Below are 26876 nucleotides of genomic sequence, written 5' to 3'. Positions count from 1 at the left end.
TGGTGGGACATCATTCTCATACTTTCCTTTAGTTCTTTAGATATGGTTTCCTTTAGTTCTTTGAACATATTTTAAAAAGATTATTTAAAATCTTTGTCTAGGCTGACCTTCCTCAGAAAAAATTTCTGTTAATTTTTTTTTCCAGTGAATGGGCCATAATTTCTTATTTGTTTATAGTTTTGTAATTTTTTTGGTTAAAAACTGGACATTTAAAATCATATAATGTGGCAACCTTGGAAATCAGATTTCCCCCCTCCACAAGTTTTTTTTTTCTTTTTTCTATTTGTAATAATTGTTGTTTTTTTGTTTAGAAACTTTTCTGATCTAAATCTGTAAAGTCTGTTTCCTTTGTTATGTGAAGTCATTGAAGTCTCTACTTAGTTAGCTTAGCCGTCATCTAATGGTTGGATAGAGATCTTCTTAAATGTCTGGAACCAATAAATCTCCCAGCATTTGCCAAAGTGCTCTGTGTGTGTGCTGGGCGCATGCTTCAGTACTCAGGCTGGCAGTTTATGACTCTGCCTTAGCCTTCACCTCTTGTGGGTGCAGAGCACCAGAGTCAGCCAGAAGTGAGCACTTGCAGCCTTCTCAGGTATTTTATGGATGTGTGAATAACCACAGATACATGCACAGCCCTATGCAGGCATGTGGCCTTTGAGATTCCCAGGAATATTTTAGACATTTTCAAAGACCCTATGGACATCTCCCTCCCCACCTTTTTCGTTTAATGAAAACTTTTTTTGATCAGATTTTTGTTTGTCCCAACCGTTATTACTGCCTCAGGCAGCTATAATGTTAAACAATTGCTGCTGTTTTTTTTTCCTAAATAAAAGCTCAGGGGAATCCTATTCATACTGAGCAAGCTCTGAGTCAGGTCAAATAAAGAAAAGCTCTGTGAGTGGAATTTTCCAGGGGAGGACCAGAAAGGACAAATTATGACAATTCTCTGGGAATGGGGCTTTGGGGGAGTTCCAATTTCATTCTGTCTTTTCCAATGGCTGCTAGGGTGCTGTTTCTCACTGTGATTGCAAGGGTGTTGATTTTCAAGGCTACTGCAAGTAGGCTGGGGACAAGGAGTTGGGAATAGGGCAAGTTAAAATGTCACAAAACTCACTGTTCTTACCGAGATTCAGCCATTTTCCTGGAATAACTGCTTCATGGACTGCTATAAGACTTTGGTTAATTTCCAGAATTCTGAAAAAGTTAATTTTAACAATTCTTGCCAGATTTTAATTTCTTTAGTGGAGGGGAGGAACTTCAGAGGTCCTTATTTCACTGTTTTCACTGATGTCACTCCTTATTAATTTTAAACTGTGTGCATAGATGTGAGTGAGTTTTATGCAAACACACACACACACATACACACACACACTCACACACACAGAGCTATATATTTCCTCTATAAACTGCCTTAGTTATACCTCATGAGTTTTGATATGTGTCTTCATTGTCATTTATTTATTAATATTTTTAAATTTTCTTATTTTTCTTCCTAATCACTCTCCTCCCATGTTTTTAGTACCAAGGGAGTTTACTATTTCTTCTCCTTCATCTTCCTCTTCTTTCTGTTCTTCCATTATGCTTCAGTATTTTTTTAGTTTAAATTAAAACCTTTATTCATTCATTTGTTAAACATTATTTCTCAAATTGCACATCTTTCTGTTTCTTAATTAATTTTTCATTTTTCCATCTAGTACTTCAGTGGGAGTCTTTTTTTTTTTTTTCCAGTGGGAGTCAATGCAAATATCCTGAGGGTTCTTTTTGTTTGATTTTTTTTTCTTCAGTTAAGTTTCTATTTGTTTTTAAAGTATTGAATATAGTAAAATTCCATTTTGGTTCAACAAAAGGTTTTGACAGTTTCTTAGATTTGATTGGAATTAGGCTTGAAAATGTTTGCCTTTGGGACCAAAAAACAATTACCCTTGCATAGCAACTATTCATCTGAGTCTTTAATGGCTAAAAATGTCTTTATTTATGGTTATTTGTTTTGCTGCATATAGACTTCAAGGTTCAAAATAATTTTCTCTGTGCATTTGGTCTTCTTGTCTTCCAAAATCCAATGTTGTTGAAGAGGAGTTTTATGTCAGTCTGTTTCTTGTTTCTTTATCTTATTGAGATACTTTTTTTTTTTTTTTTTGCGGTACGCGGGCCTCTCACTGTTGTGGCCTCGTCCGTTGCAGAGCACAGGCTCCGGACACTCAGGCTCAGAGGCCATGGCTCACGGGCCCAGCCGCTCTGCGGCATGTGGGATCTTCCCAGACCGGGGCATGAACCCATGTCCCCTGCATCGGCAGGCGGACTCTCAACCACTGCGCCACCAGGGAAGTCCCGAGATACTTTTCTTTATGAACATTTTAAGGAATTTTTTTTTGGATCTTAGGTACACTAAAATTTCATCAAGCACATAGCTCCATTAACGCTAGTTGTATGAAATTGGGCAAAGGTTTTTAGTATTTCTCTAATCAGTTGCCTCATCTGTAACATGGGGAAAATGATGGTTCCAAACTCAGGTTTACTATGAGGATTAAAATATATATTGCGTGTAAATCACTTAGCCCAGTGCCTCACTTTGAAAGAGATTAATTTTTTTGATATTATATTATTTACTCTGTTTTACTCAGTGGGCTATTTTAATCTAAATGCTCACACCTTCGTTCCACTGAGCATGTTTTCTATTACTTGTCTGATTCTTTCCTTTCTCATTTTCTCTCTTTTCTCCTCCCAGTGAAGTTAGACCTCTTTGATAGATTCTTCAAATGTCTTAACTTTTCCCTCATATTAAAAAAAATCTACCTTTTTCTTATATAGTAAGAGATTTTAATCCTTATACTTCACATGGTTACTTTTCCTTAAGTCTCTAGGGATCTCATTTGCTTTCTATGTTTCAGGAATTTCTTACTGTATCTAGTCTATAGATGATGTGCCTTCTTGTTTTTCAGCACTTTTATGAATTTATTCTAAAAACAACAAGAAAACTCACAAAACTATTCTTTATTATTTTTAGAGATATGGGAACAGTGTAAGTAGTTAATGTCTTAAATTATCATTTTGATCCCATCTATTGCTTTTCTGTCCCTCCCAAATATCATTTTAAGGTAACTTTTGGTTTTTTGTAGATTCCAAAATTCAGGTTCTCTATAGAAATTTTGGAAGAGTAAAGGTAAGTAATGTTGCCATTAATTCCACCACCGTTATAGAGATAATATTAACATTTTATTGTTTATAACTTCCAGTTTTTTATGCATATGAAAAATGGAATCCTACTGTACAGTTCTTGTAACATGCTGTGTTTATGCACATATATTGTAAACATATTTATGTTATTAATCTTCTAAACATTATTTCTCTGTAAATGTATAACATATATATACCGACATTGACTCAATCACCTCATAGTTGAACATTTCTGCTTTATTAGTGCAGCCACTTGCATCCTTATAGATAATAGTTGCACAAGTCTATGGTTATATTTTCAGAATACTGGAGTGAAGGGACTTGTAGAGATTTTTCTCTCCCATTATTTGAAAAGGATGTCCAGAGAAAGTCATATGAAATCATATCCTACCAGCAACAAGGGGCTGGCTGAGATTTCATGTAAGAATTCCTAAACTTTGGTGGTGGATATGAAGAAGGAACACAACTTCATGAAATACAGTGCTCTCCAAAGCTAGCCAGTCATCAAAGTCACCTGGGGTGCTTATTTAAATCACAGATTCTTGGACCCGCCCTTGGAAATTCTGATTCACTATGTCTAGTGCTGGCCCCAGGAATCCATATTTTTAACAAGCTCCCAGGTGATTCTAATGATTAACTGAGTTTAGGAAACAGGATCTGGAAACTGAAGAGCCTGGGGAATGGGGGTAGACAGGGTGGATGGTGCAGGGGTGTCCCAGGTGTTTCCCAGTAGGGGAGGTAGATATGGGAACAGAAAAAGGGAGTTTTGATAGTAGGACTGACCACTTTGGGGACTTTTTCAACAGGCAGAGCAAAGGCACAAGCTCTCAGTGAGGACAAAGATGTGAGACGTGAGACTGCAGCAGCTCCCTTTCCATCTCTGGTCCTCAGCGTTTGTGTAAACTGAAGGGGTTGGACCCATCAGGGACTTTTCCAACTATGGGAGCCCAAAGCCACAATGGTGGAGGGGTGGCTGAGTGGGTGGAAGTCCAGGCTTTCCCCAACCCACCCTCCCCAGGGCCCCCAACTCTGCTTTATATTGAGGTCTCTTAAGATTTTGTTTGGAGAACCGTTTTCTGCTGCCAAGAAGTTTGAAAATCTCCAGACTAGATGACCTTTCAGTTCTAAAAAGTCACATAAGTTTGTGAACAAAAGCTAGGGGGAGGAGGAACAGTCCAGAACATGGGGTTGAATGGATTAGAAGGGGAATCCAGAATGGACATTTTAGACCTCATTTTAATCTGAGGGCTGACCCTTTGGGTTGTGGCATTAGCTCCCAATTTTCATCTCAGAATCAGTGTACTGCCTGAGTCAACTCAGAGTGACCTCCAAGGAAAATTCTGGCTGCCTTCCCATCAGATTTTTATATTAAATTTGCAGGGGAAGTCCCTCCCTTCACAGGACCTGGAAGCCCAGAGAAATCACGGAGGTTCCTCTGCTAATACTTTGGTCGTGTCTTGCTTTTTGAAAGTGTTTCAACAATGGGGTATGTTTGACCTTCTTTCAGCCTTCTTTCAAGCTGGGAATTTAAGGTGTTCTCTGAATGCAGAGCAAACAAAGCTTTGGCTAACTTGCTGCTTTGATCTCTGAGAATTCATAGGAGCACAAGGGAGGAGATGGGCCAGGGGCCCTGGAGGAATTAACTGTGAAAACCTGGCCAGTCTTTGTTGGATGGGGAAGCTGGGGTGGGGTGTCGGGTGTCTGGGGAACAGATGTGAGCCTGACTTGATCTTCTGCAGCTGCAGACAGAGTTTTGCCGGAGGTGAATGTGAGTTCCCACAGAAGCCGTAAGTGCTCTCAGTGTAGCCCACCAGCGAGTGGTCTGTTTTTCCCCCCAGAGCTGGAGTTAGTGCAGGGCTTTTGCAATTTGATTCCAGCGACTATGTAACAGGTTGGATGGAGAAAAGACTTATTTTGAGAAACCAGGGATTTGATGGGTTTTACCTCTGTGTTATTATATTCATTTCTAAACATTCCAGAGAGGTGATGGAGGGATAAAACCAGCCTTCCTCAGTAACCTTTTACTGCTTTGTGATCTCAGCTGAAATGATGGGCAGGGCAAGGTGGGGCTGAGTCAGAAAATGAGCGACTTCCTCCAGAACAGCATGCCTCTGAGTTTGTTCCGTGGAATACTAGTCCCAAGAGATACTCCAAAAGGTTAATGATCAAATAGGTTTGGAAAATTCTGCCTGTCGTGTTTTCTTCTGGAGTTTCACAACACACATTTGAATACTTGAGGCTCTGAAATATCCTATAGTCAAGAGTAAGTCGTCTTTGACTTTGTTGAACTGAAAACGTCTTCAACTTAATTGAACCAGGGAACCATCCTCTCTTTTGGTGAGGCAGAGGCACCAATTAATATCAAGTGAATTGCACTTCAGGAAAGCCTGGTCTACAGGCTGGGGAAAGAGAGGGTTTTGCTTAGCATCCGCTGAGAGGGGGTTCCTGAAGCTTCTCCTTTTGTCCTTGGTGGGAACCCACCAAGGTGGCTTCAACCACCTGGGAGTTCTTCCTAGGGAACCCACTCCTCTGCATTATTCTAGTTAGAGTAGCTCTGTTTTTTATTTCATTTGGAGAAAAAAAAAATCTATAAGCTGAAACATGGTTGAGTCAAATTCTCATATAGAGGAAAAAAATTCAGAACTTAGAATGAGGCTGTTTCTAATCCCCAGATCCATATTTTCTTCCTACAGAAAGAGCCAGAAGTGGTGACAAAGTGGCATCTTCTTGGCCATAGTAAATGATTCAGGAATGGGTAGTTGACCCATTAACCAATCAAGTCCCAATAAAGCTTATCTTGGGACTTTTGGTTGAGCAACTTATAGGCAAGTATTGTCTTTTCCACTGCACTTGTGAGGATGTGAGCCTGTTGACATCTATCTTGTCATGAGGGAATCAGCCAAGAGACAGGGAGAGATTGGATCCCCATGAGTCATTTGTGTGCCTGGATCCAACCAAGCCTGAAGTCTGTGCTATTTGTTTATGCCAATATTAGTGGCGTTTTCTGTTATTTGAAACTTGAATTGCCTTTACTCATACAGTCCTCATCAGAGATCTCTTGGAACTACACATCTCAGATGACAAGAATTCATTTCTCTCTCTTCTTTTTCAATTGAAATATAATTGATTTACAATGTTTCAGGTGTATAGTAAAGTGATTCAGTTACATATACATGTTATATATATTATATATCATATATACATAAAATATATATAAATTCTTTTTTGTATTCTTTTCCTTTATAGCTTATTATAAGATATTGAATATAGTTCCCTGTGCTATACAGTAGGTCTTGTTGTTTATTTTATATATAGTAGTGTATATCTGTTAGAATCAAATTCCTAATTTATCCTTCTCTTCTCCCTTTTCCCTTTGGTAACCATAAGTTTATTTTCTGTCAGTCTATTTCTGTTTTGTAAATAAGTTTATTTGTATCATTTTTTTAGATTCCACACATAAGTGATATCACACGACATTTGTCTTTCTCTGTCTGACTTACTTCACTTAGTATGATAATCTTTAGGTCCATCCATGTTGCTGCAAATGCTTTATTCTTTTTAATGGCTGAGTAATAACCCATTGTATATATATACCACATCTTCTTTATCCATTTCTCTGTTAATGGACATTTAGGTTGCTTCCATGTCTTGCCACAATGAACACTGGGGTGGATGTATCTTTTCAAATTAGAGTTTTCTCCAGATATATGCCCAGTAGTGGGATTGCTGGGTCATATGGTAGTTCTATTTTTAGTTTTTTTAAGGAACCTCCATACTATTCTCCATAGTGGCTGCACCAATTTGCATTCCTACCAACAGGGTAGGAGGGTTCCAACAAGAATTCATTTCACCACATCTTCCTAGCTTACTCCACCCTTAAAACCAGAGCAAGCAATATTAAAGAAATGAAGTTATAATAATCATCATTAATTAATAATAATTAACTTTTTTTTCCTAGAAGGCACATGAAAGTTCATCTAGTCCAAAGCCCCATCTGATTCTTCAGATTTGAATTCTGCCTGCCTCTCATTTTACTTTCTGGTCCTGGACTGACTGCAGACCAAATCTAATCCCTCCTCCATAGAAGAGTTTCCAGATTTTTGAAAATAGCTAAGACGTCTCTCTTACATACCAAAACACATCCCCTGCCTTTCCTAGTAGAGCCAGTTTGGGTTTTCCTCACTGTTGCCCTATGAACATACCCTAGATGGCTCATGAATTTCTTTCGTCTCGGGTTGCTTTCATGTATGAAGCCTAAGGCAATGTATGCCCATTGTAGAATATTTAGAAAAGCAGGAAGAAGAAAATGAAAACTCACCAGCGATCGAGCTGCCAAGAGATGGCTGTTGGTGACCATTTTGGGTGACCATTCCTTCATTTTTCTTTTCAAGTATGTAGATGAGCACACGTATGTCTGTGCTGGACCTTTGCCTCCTTTCCCTTCTCTTCTCTTTGCCTGGGAAGCTGGCCTTCAGTGGACCACCTGCAGCAGATCTTCTGTGCCCGCCAATTCCAGGTGGGTTTGGACAATGGGACTCTCTGGGCATAGATCTTGCAGAGGAGAGAGGTCAAGGTGCTTATGTCTCTGTTTCCTCCCGGGAAGTTGTCTGGGGCTTGTGTGTCCTTCAGCAGTTCACTGCCCATTCCAGGGCATCTTCCAGAGTTGCTTCTACTCGTGACCTTCTGCTACTAGCTCTGTCTATCCTCATGGTTACATTCTCCCACCCCTTCATCCATAAATCCATAAATTCTTCTGTAGGTGTCCTATTTGAATGTGCCATCTTTTTCCAGTAGGGATTTTGACTGATAACAATTGTATTTTGCAAATATGAAACATACTGTACAGAGTGATTTATAATCTGCGGTGGCATTTCTTGAAAACCTCTCTTTATAGTGTTTAACATTCCTCTACAACATTATTATAAATGGCTGAGTAGGTTTTATTTTTTTAACAAATGTACCATAGTTTATTTAAATCTTGAGAATTAGAGAATTAATTTTTTTCTCCAATTAATTTTTTTTCCTATTACTTTGGAAGTACTTTGATGAATATCCTCGTAGGTAAATATTTACATGTATTCATCATTACTTCCTTAGGATAAATTTGTAGAAATAAAATTTCTGGATCAATAGACATGAACATTTGGAAAGTGTTCTCTGTAAGTTGCCAGATTGCCCTCCAAAAAGTTTTATAGCAATTTGTGCTGTTTCCAATTGTGCATAGGAAGACTGTTTCTCATACTCTTTCCACTGTTTAATATTACAGTGAAATAATACTGTTTCCAGTATAATAGGTGGTCTCTGTCCCTTTTAATATGTAGTGCTTAGGAGTAAGCACAGACTCTAGGATGGAGAGGAGTGGAGTTATCACCTTCTTCCTCCTGAGCATAATACCTTTATCGATATATCCTAAGATGATAGTCACTGTGGTGGGCAGAATAATGGCCCTCTACAGATGTCTATGTCCTAATACGTGGAACCTGAGAATATATTACCTCACATGGTAAAAGGGACTTCGCAGATGTGGTTAAATTAAGAATCTTGAAATGGGGAGATTATCCAAGTGGGCCCAATGTCATCATAAGCGTCCCTATCACAGAGAAAAACGTGATGTGATGATGGAAGCGGAAGGAGGCTGGAAGACGTTATGCTACTGGCTTTGAAAATCTGGAGGAAGGGGTCACAGGCCAAGGAATGCATGTGGCCTCTAGATGCTGGAAAATGCAAGAGAGTGGACTCACCCCTGAAGCCTCTGAAGGGTATGCAGCCCTGTACCACCTTGATTTTAGACTTCTGACCTCTGCATTTGTATTGTTTTAATTCACTGAATTTGTGGTAATTTGTTGAAGCAGCAGTAGGAAACTAGTATGGTCACTTTCTTGTTTGCTCTTGGTTCATGTTGAGAAGAACATCTGCTAAATCCCATGACCAAATGTGTATATACATTTTTTTTTAATATGTTCTACTGTGAAGCCATATCAATCCTCTCTTCCGTCATGCCCTTGGTTCCAGGACCTCCGTGTGAACTCCCTTTGTCTCTGTTTGAAGTAGGGGCATGAGAGCAATCACATAGACATGATGTTGGAACCCAGCCACAGGGAGCCGGGTGGAGAGTGTTTAGGGAAATGGCGCCCCACTCTCTCCATGGCAGGAAGAAGCCCTTTGTAGATCCTCCCAATTTTATGCCTAAAGCATTCTTTTCAAATTCTATAATGTGAATTCCTTTCCCACACTTTCATTTTTCTTTTCCATACTTTACCACTTTTTCAAATTGATCATCAGAATATAGTAAAATAATACAGCTCCTCATACTTGTGGAAGGATTTTCCCTTACCAAGTGCTTTCACGTAAATGATCTCACTGAATATTCCCAGCACTGTGCTTGGCAAGTAGTAGGTGTTCAGTTAACGACAATGCCCACCCTGCCCTTCCCCACAAAGAAATGTATTTTTACCCTCAGGGTTTCTATCACTATGAGCACCCACATGCACAGTCACACCCACAGATATGGGTGTACACCCATGGGTCTTCTCACTTATACTTGCACATGGTGTGTTACTCCTGTGGGCTCAGTTAGTACAGTGTTTTATTTATTTAAAAAAATGTATGTATTTATTTATTTTTGGCTGTGTTGGGCCTTCGTTGATGGGCATGGGCTTTCTCTAGTTGCGGCGAGCAGGGGCTGCTCTTCGTTGTGGTGTGCAGGCTTCTCATTGCGGTGGCTTCTCTTGTTGTGGAGCACAGGCTCTAGGTGCATGGGCTTCAGTACTTGTGGCATGAGGGCTCAGTAGTTGTGGCTTGCGGGGTCTAGAGTGCGGGCTCCATAGTTGTGGCCCATGGGCTTTGTTGCTCTGTGGCATGTGGGATCTTCCCAGACCAGGGCTCGAACCCATGTCCCTTGCATTGGTAGGCGGATTCTTAACCACTGCGCCACCGGGGAAGTCCTGTCAGTTAGTACAGTAGTTTAGAAGTGACATCTTTATTCATGCTACCAAGATAGCCATCACCCTTTTGTAAACCCCTGGACAGAAGGAGCTCCAGGAAGTCCCAAGTCCATTGGCGTCCTGAAAAAGGAAATCACAAACTCTGTCACCGGGACACGTGCAGCTGGTGCATCCCCTGCCAGGGCTCAGGTTTAGTTTGAGTTCACCTTGAGGATGGAGGGAGCAGGAGAGGGTCTAGTGGAACAGTCCAGAACCTGATACCTCTGCCGGCTGCCCCACAGCTGGTGCTGAACATTCTCCAAGGCTCCTTCTTGCTCCTGTGGCTTCTGACTTGAACTTAGAGGTGACACCCATAGTACCTGAGTTCCCACGGTCTGTACCAAAAGGAATGACTGAAAGCTGCATTTCACCATCTCAGCTCGCCTGGGAAGTCTCCTAGAAAACTGAATGTTTTGAGTTTGGAACATTGGACCTTTCATTACTGCTGGCTCCAGAGGGCTTAATCCAGACCTGGCTTCCCCATGGACTCTCAGTAAGGGCCTACTGATGGATGGGTTACAACACCCCATCACTTTCAATGTTCTGTTTTGTTAGCGATGTCCAGAATGCTGTTCTCTGGTTTTATTTTTATTGGAGTTTAGGAATCAGACGATGACGCTCTCTGGTCCCCGGGGCCTAGAAAGGCAACTCCTTAAGCATTTCTCACAGGCTCTGCTCCATGTGAGACCCAGGCAAACACACAGTGTGGAGACCCACCCCCACGTGATACAGGTTTCCCTGGGGCCCAGTCACCCCACAGGCTCTCGGCCAAGGTGTGAGCTTTCAGAGGTGTAGAGGGAAGCTGATTGCAGAGTTTTCTGATGCTCTTAACTGCTGAATTGGGCTGAGTTGTTTAGGGAAGAGGCTTGTAGTTAAGTAAGAGCCACGAACAATGTATTCCTAACTCATACGATTTATGCTGGAGAAGCTGTGTGGTGAAGTGGGAAGAGTTCTGATTTGGGGTTTGGAAGACCTGGGTCTAAGTGCTGTTGCCTCTCTGTACTAGCCGTGTGATTCTGAGCAGGATACTTTGTGTTTCAGTGTCCTCACCAGTAATTGTAAAATCTCACAGGGTTTTTGGGAGCCTGGAATGAACTATGCATCTGAAACGATGTTGTATCTGAGTTTTGGTTCCTACTAAGTTTTGATTTTTGCTGGTGGGCATATCCTGCTTTACGTAGTTCCAATAGGGAGCACCTAGTTGAGTGCTAGCATGCGATGACACAGTAAGCACTTACTGACCCAAGAAAATTCCAGATTAGCGAAAAACTGAAATTAGGATGGGTTGTTTGCTTTTAAAATAATTTACTTCTGTGTTCTTTTTGATACCCTAATCTTTTAGAGAACAGTGACTGACCAATAGAAATATATGTAATTTTTAAGGTAAGAAATTCATTGTGTTTTGGAAATCACAACATAATACAAACTTTAAAAAACTGAAAAATACCATGTATATTATGATAACTTAATATTGGTATTAGTCAGCTATCTGATAAGTCTCTACAATAATTTCTCCTACATTTTTGGCAGCCTAGTCTTTGATCACCTGTTCCTGTGACAATGATTTTGCAGTATTAGTTTTTATAGAGGGAATGGAAAATATAATTTAGTTATTCTTCTAGCATCATTGATAGTTTAGAAAAATTTCTTTTACTTTGCTGTTAATTACTGGAAATGTCTTCTCATATATGTGTTAAATGCTATAAGTTTCCCTGTAAACACTGCATTTGCTGTATCCCACAAATTTTGATAAGTTGTATTTTCATGTTATGGCTGCTTTTACTAGGTCTTCTTTTTCTTTTGTTTGTCGGCCATCCCTTTATGTTTTGTAAAGGTTATCCTGCTTGAGATTTGTTGCAATTCCTGCATCTGAAGTTTAATGTCTTTAAACAAGTGTGGAAAATTCTGACCCATTATTTTCTTGTGAAATATTGCTTTTACCCCATTTTCTCTGATGTAAATATTTGTTAAACTTCTGGCTCTATCTGCCATGTCTCTTAATGTTAGGTTCACAATTTCCAAACATGTTTCTCAGTGTTGCATTTTAGAAAATTTATTTGTATCTATCTTTCCATTCTCAAATTTTCCATTTGGCTGTTTCTCCTTTTCTGTGGAGGTTTTAATTTCAATTGCCATGGTTTTCATTTCTAAAAGTTCTTTTTGTCAATTTTGCTTGGTCTTTTAAAAAGTCTTTTACTTCTTGTTTGTGTTTCAAATTTCTCTTTTATTCCTTTAAATATAAAATTTATACTCTGTCTGAAATTCTAATGTCTGAAATATTTGTGAGTCTGATTCAGCTATTATGTGTCTGCTGATATTCACATAATGCTTTGTTTCTACGTGTCTTTTGTTATGTTTGGCTGTGAGTTGTTAATTTTCCCTGGAACACAGATAGATAATCTAAAATCTTCTAGTAGCTATATTAAAAAAGTAAAAAGAAACAAGTGAGATTAATTTTGCTAATATATTTTATTTTACCCAATATGTCAAAAATATTATCACTTTAATATGTAGTCAATATAAAAATTATTGAGATATTTATATTCTTTTTTTTGTATGCAGTCTGAAAAATCCAGTGTGTATTTTATACTTCCAGCACATCTCAATTCAGACATTAACTTTACCAGAAACACTTGATCTATATTTAGAGTTCACAAAATTTACAGTTGAAAAAGTAGATTCACATACCCAAGATATTTCAAAAGGTTTTCTGAAAATTAAATTGAGTATCAGTCTTTAAATTTAGATTGAGTAAAATAGAGTAAAAAAAAATTAACTCTTCGATAGCACCGGCCATATTTCAAGGGCTTAACTGCTGCATATGGCCAGTGGCTATTGTATTGGACCGTGTAGTCTTAGAACAATTAAATTTTGCTCTTGACGTTCCAGTTCAGACCTGCTTTCTAGGGTCCAGTCTTTGGCAAATACTGAGGAATAGTTGTACAGGTTAGACTTGTGGTTCTCAGGTCTGGGGATCTATTAAAAATATCATTTATGGGTCCTCTTGGACTAAAGGAAGTGAATTTCTGCAGGTGGGATCTGGGCATGAGTGTTTTTTTTTTAAACCTTCCACATGATTCTAATGTACAGCCCCAGCTGGAAGCTCTGGAAGATGAATTTGGCTAATATTGCAATATGATGCTTCTTATTGTCTGAGCAACCTATGGAAACATGGAAAGGAATAAATTGGCATAGAAGGCTCTGGTACTTTTTATTTTTTTTAATGCCTCTGTCAGAACTAAAATCTTTTTAAATTTAGATTTTGTTAGTATTCTTACCAAGTGGGAGAACTCTATCAATACATTTTCAGTTGCTTTATTACTTTGGAAATAAAAAATATTTAGCCTTTTAGTCAACATTAAGTTGATGTGTTCTTGGGGCTTTTCCCAAGAACGTGCTGTTGCTATTTTATTTAAGAGTGTTTAGAGAAGCTTTCCATTCTGGATAAATGCAACTACCTATACTTATTTGAGAACTGTAAGATTCTAGTGAGATCTTCATGCCAAAATTATAGCACAGCTGCTATACACAACCTATATTGACATAATAGCTATCACTCCATCATGACTCACCACTGTTGATGAGCCAGATTGGTTTTAGCAACATGTCTGACCTAACTTCAGTGACATCATTGTGGCTGAGCCAATTTGGGTGAATTTCATGAAGATCTTCCTGTTCCATGTCTGAATTTGCCAGTTGGTTGTTTAGATACCTGTCCTAGTTTTCATAGTTGGGCATTTGTATTACTTAATTAATTTACCATTCTTATTTCCAGAAACCTAATGATATTTTTTCATTTCACTAATGAAATTTTTTCATTTCACTTATTCAATCAACAAAATTTTATGGTGCAGCTACCCGGCTCCAGGCACTATGTTAAGTCTGATTGGCAATTAGGCTTCAGCTCGTGTGCCAACCCTAATCGTTGCTTGCATGGTGTTGAACAGCATTCTGAATTTCTGCCTAGGCTTAGTGGGAAAGAAAGCCACGGATAATTAGTCATGTCTGCCATAGACATAGGAGGAGAGAGTGGGGTCCCATATGCAAGATTTTTAGCACCCTGTGCTAGAAACTGGGGATATAAAATAATTAGCATTTGTTCCAGCAGGGAAGACAGACAAAAAAATAAGAAAATCATGTGGTAAGTTGTATGATATTGGTTTCTAGAAAGTTCTATTGAAACATAGATGAGGTAGCAATTAATATAGCCTGGGAGGGTGCAGCAATGGTGGTGGGGAAATCAGGGGAATGTGAAGAAATTGTTACAAAGGTAATATTTCAAGGGAATAAGGAAGGATTTGTAGGAATTCAGCAGAAAATAAGGAAGGGCATTCTTTCTGTGTGTGCATTTTCATCCTTTGATAGGTTACTATCAAAGTAAATGGGATTGACTAATGTTATCAGTGAAGTTTGGATACATTAAAAATATCGTACCTAATATAAATAATGAAATCTGATAAACTGAGAACACTGAACAGTTGGGAACAGTTAGGCACATAGTAGGTGATAAATATTTGCTGAATTAATGAATGAACATATTTCATAGTCATATTCATATAGTTAGCATAAGTAACCGAGATCCTACCTTATGCACATTTTTACATGCAACTTGTAAACATATCATATGTATTTTCTACATCATAAGTATTCTTTAACATAGTTTTAAAATACTTACCATATTTTAGCTAGTGCATATGCAAAAATTTGCTACACGACTCCCCTGTTCCTAGGTGGTTTCAATCCTTTGCTGTTTGGAAGACTGTCTTGAATCTTTTCTTCATGTTCTCTTTTCCTGTGTTCCCAGAAGCAGTCTTGTTGGATTAAGAGGCGTGAATAGTTGAGTTCTTGATCCACGTGTCAAACTGTGGAGCTTCATTTTGAGGTGGGATTGCTTCTTCTTGTCACCTGGTCTGGTAAGGGGCATGCTCTTAGTTTTTGGGAGGCACAGACCACACAGGAATAGCTAAAGGGTCTATGGTGAACCCCTAGGTGTACTAGGGCTAGTGACTGGGGATCTGGCCTTGGGGCCATGAGATGAGTGACGGGCAAGTAGGGGGCAGGGTTGAATGTGGCATTGGGTGGGAATGACTTAGTGGTGAGCTGCTGTGCTCATCCAGAAGTGGTTTTGTGATTGCGATAGATCCCAGACATCTTAGAGTATTGAAAAGAGCATGGACGTGGATCAGAACACCTTGGTTCAATCCTGCCCTTTCACTGACCAGCTCTGTGGCTCTGAGCAGGTGACAATCTCTGTGAACCCCAGTGCCCTCCCTGTAAAATGGAGGTAATAACACTTGTGTGGGTGAAGATTATTGACCTTGACTATTTGAATAAAATCCCCAGTCACCCTCCTGTTTTGGTCCATTCCAACTGCTATAAAAAATATCATAGACCAGGTAGCTTATAAATAATAGAAATTTATTTCTCAGAGTTCTGCAGGGTGGAAGTTTTCTTCCAGACTGCCAACTTCATGCTATGTCCTGGGTTGCAGACTGCCAACTTCATGCTATGTCCTCATGTGGTGGAAGGGAGCTAGGGAGTTCTGTTGGGTCTCTTTTATAAGGGCACCAATCCTATTTGTGAGGGCTCCACCCTCATGATCTAATCACCACCTAAAGGTCCCACCACCTAATACCATCATATTGGGCTTCAGAGTTTCAACATGTAAATTTGGGAGGACACAAACATTCAGACCATAGCCCTTCTTAAGGAAGACCTACCTCCAATTCCTGAGTTTGAAGATGAGTTTTGAGCCTGAATTTTCTATATAGTACAATCCCTTTAGTTGCAGATTCAAGCATCTCAGAAGAGATGCCAAAGATTCTGGGTCCAGACTTCTCCCTCTTTCTCTGTCTCAAGGAAGAAGAGATGTTTCTACACCTCCTTTGCATGTCCTGACAGGCCCTTGGGGAGCAGGGTGTAGGGAGGGCAGCAGGTCTGGCCAGTGTTTGCATGGGCAGCTCAGGTTCTACAAGTGAACATGGCCAGTTGATCTCCCATGAGTGCCAACACAGTTATGAAGCCAGGAGACTTGTTGATTAAACTGGAGAACTGCTATTCTTAGTGGCAAGCTGTCATCCAGCCCTTTTGAAAAAGGAGAGAAACCACTCAGCCAGGATCTAAAAATACTTAGGGACTGACAACCAACTCTGGCCAGAACTTGGGTCTGGAACCTGGTTGGGATATACTGCGTAGGCAAAAGCATAGTACATCAGCAGAATCTTGCAAGATCACAGAGCCCAAGGCTCAAACAAACAAAAACACTTTTGTTTTTGTATCTATGGCACTTTAATTATTATTTATTATAATTGAAACAAAGTTTGTAAATATTTTATATTAAGAATAATAATGATAAAAGCTGCTTATAGAATATTTCCAACGTGGTATACGCTGTTCTAAGCCATTGTGCACATTATTTGATTGAGCCCTGCAATATCCCTGTGGAGTGGGTAATGTTATCATTGCCATTTACAGATGAGGAAACTGGACCTTAGATGTGAGGAATCTGGGTCAGTCTAGTTAGCCTGAAGATAGTCTAGTATGTGGAATGGCCTGGCTCGGCCTTTGATTTCCATCCCTCCTCTTTGACTGCTGTGGGTTGCTTGATAGTTTTTCTAGTTGTTCACAAGCTGCTCTCTTTCAACATCTCCAGGGAAAATCTTGGTCGTTGGACCTCTTAGGAAAAATTCTCAGTGGTGACTTGACTTTGGGTCTCCTTGTGGAATTTATGCATCATGTTCGGTTGAGCACAGTGGTCTGGTTTAACGATGCCTGCTTCAATTTGCGTAGAGACGACACTCCCCTTCCACTGACACAAATGTTAGCTGAGTTACTTGCAGTGTTGCTCGTGGATTGACTCAGTGCCAACAGGCACCATTCCCTGTGGATATGTTTATAGGCTTTATCTTTTTTGAGCCAATTAATTTTCTCCTCCTGTACTGGGCCCTAGGCATGGTGGAAGCCTCAAAGGCTTTAGGGCAATACCAACATGGGTTCAAGTCTAACTTATTAGAGTCCCCATGTGACATAGCTACTATGTAGGCATGTCCATTTCTATCTTTCTACATTTGTATGTCAGAGATTCTTGGGAGGGACAGAAGATGTTGGGTGGATGAATTTCAGGCTGCCATCTTGAACCGAAGCTGGTACCTCCTAATCCAATTTATATTTCTGTGGTTCTCATACTTTTCACTTAACAGTTTCTGTTTTATGGTTTTCTTGTAGCCACCTCAAATTCTCTGTGGCAGGGGCTTGGGCACAAGTTAATAAATAAATACCACAAACAAACAAACAAACACAAAAATGGTGACAATGCTTCCTTAGTCTGAAAAGACTGCCTGCCGCATCCATGCTACTTTTCTAGCAGGGGAAGAGAGGGAGGAAGGAAGAAAGGGAGAAATACTTCACTAATGCTTGTAACAGCAGTAAGTCAAAGCCCCCTTCTCAGTGTCTCTGTGTGAGTAAGAGCTGAGGAGGTGAGACATAAAACAAGATGGAGCAATTGAGGTGGCAGATGGCATGCCAAATGGATTGCCTCTTGCCCTGTTGTTTTTTGCCTTTTTCTAGTGTATGGCTAGAGCCCTTGTTGACAGTGGCTTCAGCTAGTTCATCTTGTAGTCCTTTGGATTACAGTTTGTCTAGGGGATACTGACTTAACAAGCCCAGAGGAATCAATGGTCATTCTCTGCAAATCAGCCCAGATGAATTCTTCATTAGCTGCTTCCCTCATTGTGGACCCATTGGCAGATCCTGAACAATGGGGCCCCAGTTAGAGACAACCCCCATCAGGGCGGGGCTGGAGCTGAGAGGAGCAGGTGTATTTTCCTTGGGTCCAGCTGCAAAACACACCACAGGGCTGCCCTCTTTGGAATGTACATTGCTGTCTGAATTTTGCCATCTATAAATGCCTCCTTGGACCAGCCCTCACCCACTCTGAATCCTTGCTTCTCAGAACTGTTTATAAACTAAGTGCCTCAGAGGTGGGCCCTGGGTGATAGCTCAGCAGAACAGGACAGAAGCTAGTTTGGCCTGTTCTTCTAGAAAGAAGAGAGGGGCACAGCACAGAAGTCCAAAACCAAGCTTTCTGAAGTGTTGGCCAAGAAAAGGGAAAGAATGCAGACATCTTTCATAACCCCCAGATGTGTCAGCAGTCATAAAAATTACTGTTTCTGGGCGACTTTTAGGGTTTTTTTCCCACGAAGGAGGAGAAATTTCCAAAAAAAAAAAATTAATCTTAAATAGGTGGTGTATCAACAGACTCTTTCTTATAGCAACCTATAGGGCCAAAACCTAAAAAACACTGATTAATTCAGGACATTTAGGCAGCTTATGAATATTAGAATAGTTGGAAATATCCACAAAGCAATAGTCTAGCACTTGGAATATCTGTTCTCTGAGCATCTTCAAGGGCCTTCTGTAAGATAAGGCCAATGGGTAGCAACGTGGCAAGTCAGTGATGACTCTGGTACTGCTCATCACATCTCTGGCTCCTGTATTCCTTTTTTAAAAAGTCCTTTTGTTTCATTCAAATGCTCAAACTGTGTTTAGGAGTGACAGTGTGCCAAGGAGAGGGAGCCTGCATTCCTAGCTCTAAGGCAGATGTAGCTTCCAAGTGTCCAGCCTGCTGCCATCAAGGAGTTGAGGGATACAGCCAGTCACCATCGCTGTTATTCTAGGATCTCAGAGAATTCCTCTGGTGGCCACACCGTCTGTGTAGAGCCCAAGCCAGTAGCCTGGCAGTTGGCCTCCGTGCCTCCCTCCCTCCCCCCATCCTCTCCTCCCAGCAGCTGTGTCCAGTTGATGCTACTTATCCAAGGTCCCAGGATTCATCCTGGTCCCTGTCTTCCTCATTGCAGCTCCCTGAGCTCAGGCTCCCATCATATCTCACCAGATGGTGGGTCTCCCACCACCAAACTCGCTTGCCTCCCATACATTTTGCACAAGGCACATGGTGTGGATTTTCTGGGGCTCACAGCAGCTCCTAGCATCACCGACTCTAACCCCTTCAGGGGTTGCTTAGATGCTTGCAAATTCCGAACCTGGTGTATGTGGACCTTCATGATCTGGACGCTTTTGGCTTTTTTATCTCTGGACAGCCCAGGCCTCCAATCACCTCTCCCTCCCCCACCCCCCTAGTCGTTTTGAACTACATTCAGCCACTCACTAGCTGGGGGATCTTGGGGAAGTCAGTTAACCTTTCTGTCCCTCAGCTTCCTCATTTGTAAGCTGGGGATAATAGGGGTTGCCAGGGGTTGTTGAGGATGAAATAAATTAATACAGGCACGGTGCTATGATCAGAGCCAGGCACTGGCTGTGCCACCTTCTCTTGCTTCTTTTTTGCGGAAACATCGTTGGATGGACATAGAGATTATCACTCTAAGTGAAATAAGTCAGACAGAGAAAGACAAATTTCATATGGTATCACTTATGTGTGCAATCTAAAAACATGATACAAATGAACTTATTTACAAAACAGAAACAGACTCGCAGACATAGAAAACAAAGTTATGGTTACCAAAGGGGAAAGGGAGGGGAGGGATAAATTGGGAGTTTGGGATTAACAGATACACACTATTATATATAAAATAGATGAACAACAAGGGCTTACTGTATACCACAGGGAACTATATTCAATATCTTGTACCTATAATAGAAAATAATTTGAGAAAGAATATATGTATATACATATACATATATACATATATATGTGTAACTGAGTCATTTTTTGTACACCTGAAACACTGAATATCAACTATACTTCAAAAACAAAATAAAACAATAAACCTGTTTTTAAAAAGTGTAAAATCTAGGCACATTAGAATGCAAGCATATTGTTTTTCTGTAACCTGAGTAGTAAGAATAAATCTCTCTATTTAAAAAAAAAAGTTCTACCTTAAACTACTTCTCACTTTCTTTAGCTCCCTCCCACTCACCCTGGAGGTCTCAGCTAAATAGTCAATGCCGTGATAGCTAATTATCACCCAGAAACCCCCATCCCCAACTGGGCAGGGTCCCCTGCAAGGTGCTTGTGTAGTGTAGTGGTCAGCACTTCTGGGGAATGGGCCCCATATACATTGTGTCATAATCATCTGCATCCCAGTCTGTCCCTACAGCAGACTGAAAACTTTGTGAGGGCAGGGACTTTCTCAGGTACCTGTGGCCTCTTGGTAAATAAATATTTGCTAATATATATTTAAAAAAAAGAGCAAAATTGGCTCGGTTGGAGAGACAAGGCCAGCCTCCAGGTGGATGCTTGTAGACCCTGGGAGGGTCATATTTCTTTTCATTAATGGATAAATGGTTAATTCTCTTTTAATGAGCCAAAGGAAAAACAAATTTACCAAGTTGACATTTAGCAAAAGCCATTTCGACATCTAGAGATGTTCCTGGTTCTGGAACTCAGAATGACCTTACACTTTAAAATGTCAGTGCAAGTTTGCTGGGCTGATTAGGTTTGCCTTTTAGCTCTTGCCTCTAATCCCCTTCCCTGCCCATCTCTTGCCTCAGCTGGGCTTTCCTCCAACACAGTCCAACTTTGACTAGCATGCCATGCTTCCTGCTCTCCCCTCAGCCCGAGTTTCTCCTGGGTGCTGAGAACAGCTGGAGAAATAGACTCTGTATTTAGGTCTCATGTGGTTGTGACTGGACACAGGGTGGTGTCCTGGGGAGGAGGCATCTTTTGCCTCCCTGGACCAGCTGTGGCAGCATTGACATGGCTGAAGGATTCCGTCATTCCAGTTGGCCATGGCTCATTAAAATGCGTGGGCTTGCTGGGGGCTAATATTTCCAAATCTGTGCAGCTCACAGGACAATGGAAACAGATTATGATGGGTCTTTTCCAATGCGTGTGATTTGTCCATTGTCACATGCATTGGAGAGGGGAGAAAGGTGTATGATGCACAGAGCTGTTTCCCAAAATCTTGCACTGAGAACCTCCTTCTGGGAATATGTAATCTCTTACCTCTCCTCATCCTATAGGAATTAAAAGAAAAAACCCAGTTTGTCACTTATGTGTGTTACAAAAATTGAATTTAAGAATTTTTAGACATGTTTTTCCCATTTAATAAGCGATGCATGCTGTTCTATTTACTTTAATTAGGTAAGAAAAGCATGATTTGTCAACAAAGACATTCATGAATTACATAGTTTATCATACTTGGTCAAGAAACACAATTTTAAAATGCAAATGGAAATTTAATTATGTGTTGGCATTGAAAATAGGCAAGACCTGCTTTTGCAACCTCACGTTTGGAATTTCTGCATTTCGACTTAAAAAATTCAACTGTGTAATTTTGAGTTTTATTTTTAAATATTGACATAAAAGAGGAGAATAGGCCACTTGCCATTATTTCTTTAAAGTATCCCATTGGTGCAGTGGATAGCTTCATTCCCAGTAAAGGAAGAAGCATGGATTTAATTCTCATTGTAGTTTTCTCACTTTAACATTGGCTTCTGGAATGTTGGAGATAGCCTGAAGGGCTACTAAGGCTTTTGACTAGATACATGAAATTTAGAGATTAGGCTCAGAAAATGTAGGAGTGATTTGGCAGAATTATCATTTTTAAGCTTCTTGTGTAGGAGGCAGCTTCTGAGATGGTTCCTTCTTCTTGAGTGTGGGCTGAATCTAGTGACTTGCTTCTAATGAAGAAAGTGATGGGATATTTCTTCCAAGATTAGGTTGTAAAGGACTATGACTTCTCTTTTGCTCTCCCTCTACCTCTCTCTTCTCACTTGCTCACTCTGATGAAGCTGGCTGCCATGTTGTAAGGAAGCCTCCACACACACCCTCCAGGGCAACTTCCAGCCAACAGCTAGTAATGACCATCTGAAGCTCTCAGTCCAATGTCCCGTGAGGAGCAGAATCCTGCTGCAACCACGGAGTGAGCTTGGAAATGGATTTCTTCCCAGTCGAGCCTTCAGATGACTGCAACCCCCTCAGCACCTTGACTGCACCTGTGAGACATCTTGAGCCAGAGGACTCAGGTAAGCTGTATCCAGAGTCACAGACACAATGTGAGATAATACATGTTTTTATTTTAATCCACTAAGGTTTAGAATAATTTGTTATGCCGCAATAGAAAATTAATACACTTTGTTACTTTCTTGTTGATTTCAACATCACTGTTCCTTATGCTTCTGGTCTTTAACCAGTGGCTACACATTAAGGGAAATCTGGTATACATGGCATAGTATCAGAAATACAACAAGGTCATTCAGAATCAGCCTGGGCAGCTGAGCCCCAAACCACCCAAAGGTCTGAATCATGAATGTGCCCTTCTGCCCTCTCAAACAGTCCCACTAAAAATACACAAAGAGAGGGCTTTCCTGGTGGCGCAGTGGTTGAGAGTCCTCCTGCCGATGCAGGGGACGTGGGTTCGTGCCCCAGTCCGGGAAGATCCCACATGCCGCGGAGCGGCTGGGCCCGTGAGCCATGGCCGCTGAGCCTGCGCGTCCGGAGCCTGTGCACCGCAATGGGAGAGGCCACAACAGTGAGAGGCCCGTGTACTGCAAAGAAAAAATAATTACACAAAGAGGCTCTCACATAGCTTTGTTTGTTTTAAAGAGAAAATATATTTATTTCCTAGGTTGATTTAAAAAAGATGCCATTGCCACCTTTTGTGATGTGAATCCAGGTGATGGCTAAGGGGAAAAAACATCCATCTGGCAGCCAGGAAAAGAGAGCATGTGGGGGACCCTATGGGAAGTTTTGATAGGTCAGAACTGGAGGTGGAAAATAGCCCCTCTGCTCACATTTGATTGGCCAAAATTAAGTCACATGATCATGTCACACTGCAAAGGAAGCTGGGAAATATAATCTAGAACTGTGCCCAGAAGGTGGAGGAGACAGATTTTGGCAACACATAGCAGTGTCTGCCAAAATGATTAACTCTTATGAAGTTGAATTGAGCCTCTAGGACAGTGGTCCCCAACCGTTTTGGCACTAGGGACTGGTTTTGTGGAAGACAATTTTTCTATGGCCCAGTGACGGAGGGAGTGGGGGAAGGTTCAGGTGGTAATGTGAGCAATGGGGAGCGGCAGATGAAGCTTTGCTTGCTCGCTGCTCACCTCCTCTGTGCGGCCTGGTTCCTAATAGGCCACAGACCAGTACCAGTCTGCAGCCTGGGGTTTGGGGACCACTGCTCTAGGATGTACAGACACCATGCTAAGCATTACAGACACAAACAAGGTAGAAAAGTGTGGTCCTTGTTCTCAAAGACATCACAGTCTAGCTGGAGGAGTCTGTTGATGAGAAGTGGTTTGGAAATCAAGTCTTATGCCAGCTTTCACCATCCCCATGTGAAAAGCAGCTACAGAGTGTTCTGTTCATGGGCTGAACAGTACGTGTTCATCCTGCGGAGGTTTTATCCCCAATGCCAGGGGGCCACAAAACCACTCACCTTAAGACTCTCTTTGTTAGAAACTACGTACATGACAAAACTTCTCCCTCCCCTGGTGGAATGTTTGTGACTGTGAACTTGCAAGTGGCATGTGTGGGAACCAATTCGGCCAATGGTCTGAAACTCCAACAACACCTATTTGCAGGAATGATGTTTTCCAGGGTAGTTTTCAATGTTTTTGCCAAGAATTGGGGAATCAGGTATAAACTGGAGCAAGCTCTTTGGAAACATAATTTTGGACTATAGACTGAAGTTGAAAATATGCGTAACCTGTGACCCAGCAGTGTTCTCTCACCTTGGGGAATATTTTGATCATGTACACCAGCATAAGAATGTTCATCGCAGTGATGTCTGTAATAGTAAAAAACTGGCAACTGCACAAATGTTCATAGACAATAGAATAACTTATGGTATAGCCACATAATGGAATATTATACAGCAGTGAACATGAATAATTTATAGCTTCATGCATCGCCATGAATGAATATCAAAAACATAATCTTGAGTGCAAAACACAAGTTACATAGGAATAGATAAAGATGGTTTCATTTATATAAAGTTCAAAAACATTCCAAACTAAACAGTATGTTGCTTAGGGCTGTGTATATAGTGCTGGTGATTCATGCTAGCACTTCTTTATGCTCTGGGGGGCAAGGGAGAGATCAAGCATGGAGGGATCAAGCTTCCATTATTCAGTCTCTCTGCTTGTTTCTGCTCTTTTACCATCAGAAAAATTAATGACCTTGGCCCTACTTGCCCAGCTTCTCACGCCAACCCCAGCATTATAGTGAAGTCCCACCCAGCCAAAGCTGAGAGGGAGGATGGAGGAAGGGACAGAGAAAGAGAGAGGAGAAGAAGAAGAAAAAGAAGAAAAAGAAGGAGAAGGAGAAGGATGGGGAAGGGGAGCAGGGAGAGAGAATGAATATGTGTGTGTGGAGGGTAATATGGTTTGAGAATGGAAGAGAGATCCAGGTTTTCTGACCCCACTTACATGTTCAAAAAATGCATATGTGGACTGGACATCTATTGAATAATTTTATATCCCTTTCACTGTGCAAATCAATTCCGTATATTTCATGTCATTTCATCCTCACAGCAGCCCTGCGAGGGCATGTAGTTGTTCCCATTTTCCCTATTAGGAGTATAAAACTCAAGGAGGTTAAGGGATTTACCCAAGGTCATCATGGTGGGGATGGGAACTTTGGTGTTCAGTCTCAAAATGTATAGATGCAGAAGTTCAGGGAATATGCTTGGAAAAATCTAGTGGGAAATAACCTCATCTAAACCACTGCCCCTTTGAATACTGCCATCTCAGCCTGGCAGCCCCCCTTCCCCATTTTAATTTATTATTTTTGCTCCAGGGTACATCATTTGGCGGGCAAATAAAGTGCCGGCAGCATTCTCCCTGCATTGGCTCTGGAGGCCCACTCCTTTGAGCAGGTGGCTTGGTCCTTGCAGATGTGGTTGAGCTTACACATCTGGCAAGCATTAGTTAGCGGGCAGCACATGCTATTTCACAGCCCTAATGAAATTTGGGTCTGCTGCCTTTTAATAAACCATCCAAGGAAGCAAGATCCCTGGCATTTCCTTGGCAGTAAGGTTCTGGAAGAAACAGAAAAATTTCTATCATCATGATGGATTTGGTTATTTTCATCTTGTACAAAGTTACTCACAGTTGAAAGGTTGGACAAGATAGCTCTTGATTAAATGAAAACTGTGTCTGCCTAGTACATAAATTATGTAGTGGAGGAGCAGAAAAATCAGAGTGTGCTTTTATTAGCTCAGTCCCAGTAATGGTTTAACTCAGGCAGGAGAAGCCCTTCTACCTTGCAAGTATGTCAATAGGTACACGGTTGAAACATGTCCTTGAAGAAATGAAAACTCTGATTGGAGACTGAGTTTTGGTAATGGGCACTAGCTGTTGTGGATATTGTCATTTTCATCTTTGCAGTTGTACTACTTTGTTTTGTGCTTATTAATCCATTAGTCCTGCCCCTACCACATCCACACCCAAGGGTCCTATTTCTATATCTTATGGTTTATTTGCTTGGCCTGTGAGCCCTTGAATTGCCTTCCTCATCCTCACGCATCCATCCCATGTTCCTAGACATATATTAAATGTACAGTTTTGTCTTTCCCCAGGAGTCACTAAGCTAGCTATTTGAAATGGGGAGGACAATGCAGTCAGGTGGTGTCAACTGCATTTTTTTTTTTTTTTTGGGAACTTGAATTTAGAAGGGAATGGTTAAAAAAAAAAAAGAAGAAGAAGAGAATGGTGGTAAATAATGCTGTTCAATAAATATTCCTGATTCTCCTTCTGAGCACATGGTAGGACTGCATTTCTTGGCTCCATTGTGGTTGGACAGAGCCTTTGAATAGCTCTGACCAAAGAGTTGTGAGCAGAACTGACATGGGTTATTTCAAGGATACACAAGACCCCTAGAATTCGTTTCCCCTTTGTCATGGCAACCTGCTGGAGCTCCATAGAAGCTCTGATGAGCAGAGCCCCTACCAATACACCATGGATTCTAAAATAAGTGAGAAATAAAACTTTGTTTCTTAGAGAACAAACTTATGGTTACCAAAGGGGAGAGGGGTGAGGGAGGATAAATTAGTAGTTTGGGATTAACATATACACACTACTATATACAAAATAGATAACTAACAAGGACCTACTGTATACTACGGGGAACTCTGCTCAATATTTTGTAATAACCTAAATGAGAAAAGAATAGATATATGCATATGTATAACTGAATCACTTTTCTGTACACCTGAAACTAACACAGCATTGTTAATCAACAATATAAAATAAAAATTAAAAAAAAAACCCTAAGAAAAAGAAAAAATAAATAAAATAAAAGGCACTGAGATGGAATTGTTTATTACTGCAGCATAATCTAGTTTATACTGACTGATACAGAGGGAGAGAAAGAAAAATACAGGTAAGCAAGAAAAGGAAGAGTGATCAAAGAGAGAGTTTTTATGTCTGTGTGCTGGGATTGTAATATATGATCTTGGGAGTGGTGGTTGTCCATTGGTTGTCCATTCATACAGTATGTAACCTTTTGTTTCTGGCTTCTTTCATTGAGCATAATGCATCTGCAATTAATATATGCTGTTGCATGTATCAGTAGTTTGTTTCATTTTTTTGCTAATTCAGAATAAGTAGCTGAGAAAGCTACCCCACAGGAAGCTCACCATCATTGCCTTGTCAAATTTTCCACCCTAACCACTTGCAACCCCAATATAACATGGACACCTTATTTTGCTATCGGCAGAAAAGAGATGTAAAATTTTTAATTTGTTTTTTTAAAAAATA

At 40.6% G+C, this 26876-nt stretch overlaps 1 long non-coding RNA gene across 1 annotated transcript in view; it reads left to right on the top strand.

Annotated features, from left to right (window-relative positions):
* The window catches only part of LOC137201631 (uncharacterized), a 126326-nt gene extending 99914 nt beyond the window's left edge, over window positions 1–26412 (top strand). Inside the window, exons 3-5 of the long non-coding RNA XR_010932265.1 lie at window positions 14962–15039; window positions 21906–22139; window positions 24284–26412. This is a non-coding gene — a long non-coding RNA (uncharacterized lncRNA). The remainder of the gene's footprint in view (window positions 1–14961; window positions 15040–21905; window positions 22140–24283) is intronic.
* The last annotated feature ends 464 nt before the right edge of the window (window positions 26413–26876 follow it).

The sequence above is a fragment of the Pseudorca crassidens genome, chromosome 1, assembly GCF_039906515.1.
Source record: "Pseudorca crassidens isolate mPseCra1 chromosome 1, mPseCra1.hap1, whole genome shotgun sequence".
NCBI lineage: Eukaryota > Metazoa > Chordata > Mammalia > Artiodactyla > Delphinidae > Pseudorca > Pseudorca crassidens.
The sequence above is the reverse complement of the archived record's forward strand: the minus strand, read 5'-3'. Positions and strand labels throughout refer to the sequence as shown.